At 34.8% G+C, this 7904-nt stretch overlaps 1 non-coding gene across 1 annotated transcript; it reads left to right on the top strand.

Annotated features, from left to right (window-relative positions):
- Positions 1–7203: 7203 nt before the first annotated feature.
- Positions 7204–7310, top strand: LOC114096540 (U6 spliceosomal RNA). The gene has a single exon (XR_003583441.2). It is a non-coding gene; the product is annotated as a U6 spliceosomal RNA (small nuclear RNA).
- Positions 7311–7904: the final 594 nt, after the last annotated feature.

The raw sequence follows: 7904 nt of genomic DNA, 5'->3' as shown, positions 1-7904 counted from the left end.
GTCAATTCAACTCAGCAGTTAGTTAGCTCAGTAAAAATGTTCAAACAACATTAAGACTTAACCATTTCAAGATGGCATCTAAGTAGTTATACAGAAGCTAACCTTTACAATTATATTGTAGGTTGCATGACTAATAATCATGCAAACTTGAAATGGTTTCTTTTTGTAAAACTGGAAATTTTGCAAGGATAGAAAAATCAACAGAAATTGATACTATAGGAAGAGTAAAAATATTATTATTCCAATGATTATTTTCTTTGTTATTTCTAAAATTATGTATAAATTATATACACACATGTATTTACTCTCATTATATACTCATTTTCTTTCAGCTTTTTTATTTTATTTTTTCAAACTAATTTTCTAATTTTAACATCAATTTAGACTCAGAAAAATGTTGCAAGATTATTTTTTAAAATTCCCAGATAACGTTCTTTTCAATGTTCAGATTCTCTCTCTCTCTCAATACATATAGATAGATAAATCTATATATGTGAAGAGAATATATACTATGTATCATGTATAGAATATATATTCTGTAAACATGTACTCTATATAATATACATAGTTTTGAACCATTTAAAACTAAATTGAGTTGCTCATGGTGGAGCATATGTGTAATCCCAATAACTCAGGAAGCTGAGACAGGAGGATCACAAATTCATGCTCAGCCTTAGCAATTTAGCAAGACCCTCAGCAACTTAGTGAAACCCTGCCCTAAAAAAAAAAAAAACCTGGAGATGTAGCTGAGTGGCAAAAGTGTCCCTGGGTTAGATCCCCAGTATCCCCCCAAAATAAATTAAAAGTTGAAAGTATAACATCCTTTATAATATTCACATCACCCCCTAAATATTTAAATATTAAATGTGCATTGCCTAATGACTAGAATTCTGATTATTATTTTTATTATAGCATTATAGTTACACATAGTAATTGGGTACAGACAAAAATCATACATACAAGGAATTTGATTTCAAACCCCATTCTCTCCCCACTTCTTTTCTCCCTTTCTCCCTCCTCAATTTTCCCTCCTCTGCTCCTACTAAATTTCCTTTCTTCTACATATACATAAAGGTGAAATTCCCTTTGGTACCTTTATATATAAATATAACATGATTTCTAACATGATTTTTACTTTTAAAATCTGCCCTAAAATTTTAACCACCTTTTAGAGTTTTTTTTAAATTATAAAGTATTTGTTGTCATAATAGAAAATACAGGGATGAAAAAAAAAACAATATCAGCAATAATTCTCTATCATCTAAACAATGAGAACGAACATTTTGCATGTTTTCTTTGAGGTTTTTTTCTAGGACACCTTTAGTGGATATTACTCTATGTCCTTAGAAATATCATAACATTTCTCAAATTTGACATAAAATAATTTTTAAAAGTTCAGTACGTGATAGCTTACCTTTTTTCTAAATTTTTTTTAAAATTTGTTTTTGTTAGATATGCATGACAGTAGACTGTATTCTGACATATTATACCTACATGGAGTATAACGTATTCTAATTAAGATCCCATTCTTGCAGTTGTACATAATGTGGAGTTTCACTGGTCGTGATTTCATATATGCACATAGGAAAGTTATGTCCAATTCATTCCACTGTCTTTCGTATTTCCATTCCCCCTTCTTTTCCTCATAGCTTATCTTTTACAAAAGAAAAAAACTTCTGCATCTTTTAGCTTAGACTGAAAATACAGTGACTGTTTTGTCCCTTCTCCCCTCTCTCTTGCTCCCAGTCTTGCCATTTGTCCTCAAAAACAGTTTGCAGATTCAGTGATCTCTGGCTTCACAATATCTCTCTTCCTTTGTTATTCCATTTCCATTCACTTATTCAAAATAACAGATACTGAGTCATGATTGCACAGGTTTGGGAATCACATGACCTGAGTGAAAATTTCAGCTCTTCCCTCTGACTAACTTGTGTGATTCTCAGTTTTCTCATCTGTAAGAAAGGGATACTAATAGTCATCAGAAGGTTTTTAAGCAATACCTGGATCATAGTCAACATTCAATAAATGTTGTTGCTGCTGCTATTGTGTCACAAAGGAATCTTCTGAAGGTAAGTATGACAGCTTGTGTAAAATATTTAACATGGTGCCTGGCAAAATGGTAAGCACTTAATAAATAGTAGCTGTTGTTAGCATTATTTCTGTTTGAGTCTAGGAGATACATAGATGAATAAGTCACCCTCTGTACTCTTGGAGAACTAACCATGTAGTATTTACAGCTGCTAGATTAATCCAGCCATACTTCAGAGTTCAGTTCACATGTGACCTTAACCGCAAGGCTTGCACTGATCCCCTCAGCTGGAAAGAATATTAGCCTTTACTAAACTCCATGGTCATTTTACTCTGGATTTTTCTTATCAAACTTTAGCACATTGTACTTTTTATTTTTGTTTGTTTGTGTGTCTTTATTCATTAGTATGAGGACACTAAATTTATTAATCTCTAACTTGCCAACATATACATGTTCTTCCTTCCCTCCACTTATTTTTAATTAAATAATTGTTTATTTTTGTTTGTTTATGTATTTATTTTGCAATAGTAGAGATGAAACCAGGGCCACGTGCTTGCTAAGAAAGCACCCTACCACTGAACCACATCCCCAGATCTCTTTCCATTCTTTTTTTTTTTTTTTTTTTTAATTTTTTTTTTAATTTTTATTTTTTTAGTTCTCGGCGGACACAACATCTTTGTTTGTATGTGGTGCTGAGGATCGAACCCGGGCCGCAAGCACGCCAGGCGAGCACGCTACCGCTTGAGCCACATCCCCAGCCCCTCTTTCCATTCTTTATTTATTTTATTTCACTAAATATTTGCAGTTTCCTTGTTTATGGTAGATGTTCAATAAAAGTTGTTTAAATGAATAAGTGGTGGAGTTGTTAACCATTTGAAAAATCAAGAAAGCATATATTATTGTCTGTCATATATTTTTTTCAAATAGAATAAAATTTAAATTACTTTTTAGTATAGGTTAGAAGTCATAAGAAGAAATTTTCAATCATTGCATTTGCAGGTAAATGGATGGTGTTGGAGAAGATAATGCTAAGTGAAGTTAGCCAATCCCCAAAAAACAAATGCAGAATGTTTTCTCTGATATAAGGAGGCTGACTCACAGTGGGGTAGGGAGGAGGAGCTAGGGAGGATTAGATGAATTCTAGATAGGGAAGAGGGGTGGGTGAGAGGGAATGGGAGGGAGCAGGGGATTAGTAAGGATGGTGGAATGTGATGGACATCATTATACAAAGTACATGAAGACTCGAATTGGGTGTCAAAATACTTTATATACAAACAGAGATGAAAAATTGTGGTATATATGTGTAATAAGAATTGTAACGCAAAAAATGTACATATATAAAGGCATGAATTGGCGTGAACATTCTCTTTTATACTAACATATGAAAATTGTACTCTATATGTGTAATAAGAATTGTAGTGCATTCCGCTGTCATGTATTTAAAAAAATTAAATCAATAAAACTAAAAACAAAACAACATTATTAGGGATTTCTTTCAGATATGAGGGCAAAAATAAACTTCATGGATTCATTAATAATGTAAAAAAAAAGAAAAAAAATTCCATTTCATTTTGAGTCTGTGCTAAGTTCTACTTGGTAAATTTTTGGCGCCATCTTACAGCTATTTCAAGTGGGATTCTTTCATGGTGTACATATTTTTAAAATATTGTCATGCTGTGCCCAGGATAGTCACAGAACTTCCACAGCAAGTGCTCCTTGTTGAAATCCTGGGTTATTAATAATGACAAGTCATTTGGATACTTTAATTAGTGTCCAGCACTATTTCCATTAGTTAATATGTATTTTTAACATCACAGTGCCTAAGGACAATTGTAGTGTAGATTTCCTTGGCATTACAATTTCCCCTACTGGAACATATTCTCCTAAATTTTGGGAGGTATTGTTAAAAATATTAAAAGGAAAAATCATGTAGATAAAGGTGATAGGATTAATCAAAAAGATTTTAATGCTATGGCCAAACCTTTCTTTCTACCCCTTTTTAAATATGCAGAGAACATTTCATAAACTTTCTCCTTTACTCTTATACTTCCTGTACTACTTTGTCATTTAATTTTGAATAAAAGGTTCAAGAAAGGAGATGTGATAGGACAATGCAAAACTCTTCTTAGAGTTATCAAACCCACAACCAATCCCAGACACTACTAACTGATGTCCAAAAATTCAATCCCTGTAGTTAGTACCAAAGTCAGTTCTATATTTTTAGTAACAGTATTGAAAACATATCCTTATACGCAAGCATTAAAAATGTCTCTACCTAGATACTTAGTAAAAACATTTATTGAGTAACATGTGGGGTTTTTCTGTTTTGTTTACTGATGTATTCCCCAAAGTAGAAAAAAAGTAGCTGTGCAATAAACATGTTTTAATAAAAGCATAAGTGAAAAGTTGTATTTGCCTAAGATCTCACAGTACCAAAACACTTTAAGCTCCTGTTTTTTAGTTGTTTTGAAGAAAGAGGCATCAAGTTCCTGTTCTAGTTTTTATTAGGCAAATCCTATCAGGTGCTTATACTAATTTTCCATAACAATTCTGAGTATTTCTCAGAATTCATATGGTAACCTGATGAAATCACCTTTTGCATTTGAATTTGTTAGACCTATTTTTGTTTTTATTTTCCCTACACAATATCTTCTTCTCTAAACTGTCTTCCTACAAAACCCATTAAAATTTACCTCCACTTGGATACATTGGAGTCTAAGACAGACTCTGATTTTAAAATGATTAGACTGCTGAAAAGGGCCAGTGTTTTCATACATGGGTATTTAATTGTGTGTGACTCTAATTGTAAACTGCCCATCTCCAGTTTTTCTTTTGGAACAGAAACCTTAAATAGGGGGCTGGGGTTGTAGCTCAGTGACAGAGCTCTTCCCTAGCAAGCGTGAGGCACTGGGTGCAATCTTCAGCACCATAAAATAAATAAATAAAATAAAGGTATTGTGTCAAAAAGAAAGAAAAAGAAAGAAAGAAAGAAACCTAAACTACTAGGAGCCTGAATTAGAGGGACAGGTGGACTGTCAGCTCAGAAAGTGGCCTCTGAGCCCTGTCACTGAGGATCTGTGCCCAGGATAGCATAACCCGGAGAGCGTTCGGAACTAGAGAAGGTCATATTCTGCATGGACACAAGCCATCCTTTTGGACCTAGATCATGACCTGGCCTTTCAATTTGGCACAAATATGAAATTTTACTGACAAATGCTCTAGGGCACACATGGTCTTTAATGACCTGGCTTCTGCCCATGTCTCCAGCCTCATTTCCAGCCCTTCTTTCCACACAGGATTGCACTGCTATACTTTGAGGTTCTTTGCTCTGTACTCCCAAAGTGAGGCATATGGTGAAATGCTAGGGAGACATCAAATGGGTAACACGGATATGGATGTTCTGATCAGGAAGCCTCATATGTGCCCTCAACATGCCCAGTGACAGGGATGGGAACTTAAGTTGGGGAGGCTTGAATAAAGAACTCTTAAGTGCTGTCGGTCAGAATTAAATGCTTTCTTATTTATGCTCCTTTTGTGCTTTATTTGACACTCTTTTAAAGCTTATGTGCTCTATGCTGTATTATCCTTATTTGTGAACATGGATGTATCTCCTAGTGGATCATAATATATTTTTTTAATATTTATTTTTTAGTTATAGTTAGGCACAATACCTTTATATTATTTTATTTATTTTTATGTGGTGCTGAGGATTGAACCCACGGCCTCGCACATGCTAGGCAAGCACTCTACCACTGAGCCACAACCCCAGCCCTGGATCATAATATTTTTAAAAAATTTTTATAGTTGCTGGGGATCAAATCCAGTGCCTCACACATGCTGAGCACACATTCTACCACTGAGCTACCATCCCAGCCCAAATTATAATCTTGAAAGAAAATTTTATTTTCCCATCTTTCAACAATACTGGGGTGTAATCAAGCTGAATCCTTATTCTTTAATTAAAAAAAAAATCACACATGCTGTGGGACCTGAGAACCTGTCCATTTAAGACCTATTGAGGTTTCACCCTTCCTGTCACTGTCCTGCTTCCACCCCCACCAATCTAAATCCCAGATACCACTGTAAAGAGATATATTAAAATATGATTCAAAAATAAAATATGATTAAATGGAGGCAAATAGCTGGGTGCGGTGGTGCACAGTTGTAATTCCAATGGCTCAGGAAGCTGAAGCAGAAGGATAGTGAGTTCAAAGCCAGCAACCTAGGGAGGCTCTAAGAAACTCAGTGTGATCCTGTCTCTAAATAAAATATAAAATGGGAAAGGGGGATGTGGCTCAGTGGTTAAGCACTCTTGGGATCAAATCCCTGGTACCAAGAAAAAAAGGATGAAGGCAAATAGAGAGTTCTATATTCAGATTTAGCTCACAATTATTTAATACTCATTTGACTGATGAGGAGATGGAGACTCAAATAACTTTCGGTAGCTTGCCAAATGTCACACGATTACACAGCTAGTAAATAGCTCTGCCAGAACTGAAATTCAAGCCCTCTGATACAAAGTCAAAATCTCTTTCCACAAACACTGAAACATTTAGGTGAACTTCTCTCACTCTCTGCTTTATAACTTGAATGAATTTAGCTGTTTAATCAGAAATATTCTGTGTACTCCCAGCCAGGCAGAGACTAAATATTCTGAAAACATGAGGTTAATTTTATGTACGTATTTGTTTCCATGTGTATGTATCTGTGTGACTATTTATATTATTTTTGCATGCTTATATGCATGTGTATTCAGGTATTTAGAGTCCTTATATATGTTTATGTGTGTGCATTTATTGTTTCATTCATACACTTGTGTATTTCTTTATCTCACTTATAGGGTAACGAAGCTCTTTCCATCAATGCTATTAGATGAGAGCACATCAGTTGATTATACCTTAATTTCCTACAGGATTTCTGAGGATTTCAGTTTAAAGTAGGTCTTGCATTTCAATGAAAAGACCTTAGCTCTTGAGCTTCTGGGAGGTGGGGGAGGACAGAGAAAGCAGCTGTGTGCAAAACTAAATTGCCAAGTCAGAAGCCTCAGCCACAAGAATAGGAAACAAGAAAACCTAAACTATCCAAGCTTAGAAAAGAATGATGAAAACAAGCTTAAGAGCAAGCAAGAAGTGCTATGATGCCAGGAAAAAAGAAGGGTTCAAGAGCTATGGCTGGTGCTCCCTTCAGCAGCACATATACTAAAATTGGAAGGATACAGAGAAGATTAGCATGGCCCCTGCACAAGGATAACGCGCAAATTCATGAAACATTCCATTTTTTTTTAAAGAGTTACAACTGGCCCAGAGGAGTAGCAGGCAAAAACCCTGAAAAAAGAGCCAAGGTGAAGGAGTCACCCTGAAAGTGATGTAGGACTAGTGGACATTTTAAAAGCACAAAGGAAAAGCTCCCTAAACACTGTGAAGCTCAGGAATTGAAGGTAAACCCGAGAGAGAAAAACTGCCAAAAAAAAAAAAAAAAACCATGGAAAGGAGACTCAGTACAAATGAGAACCAAATTTAGCTTGGGTCTGTAAAGATAAAAATTTTAAGAAAATAGCTCTTCATGGCGCAAGAAAAGGTGATAGATCTTGAAAGTACATCAGGGTGGTATAATATTCATGTATCTGGCATCCCAGAAGGTGCAGAAAATGAGAGTAGCCTTGAAGCCATTATTAAGGAAATTATTGGAAAAAAAAAAAAACTTTCCAAAGCTAAACATAGATCTCAACTTATATACAGAATTTACAGATCACCACTCAAATATACCTCTCAAACTAAAAATCAAAGGCACATAATTGCACAGTTCTTCAACTTGAAAGAAAAAAAAAATCATCTTGTGAGATGCTCAGAGGAAATAAGTGATTTTTTCTACACGA

This window comes from Marmota flaviventris, chromosome X, assembly GCF_047511675.1.
Source record: "Marmota flaviventris isolate mMarFla1 chromosome X, mMarFla1.hap1, whole genome shotgun sequence".
NCBI classification, from domain to species: Eukaryota; Metazoa; Chordata; class Mammalia; order Rodentia; family Sciuridae; genus Marmota; species Marmota flaviventris.
This window is presented reverse-complemented; position numbering and strand designations above follow the sequence as displayed.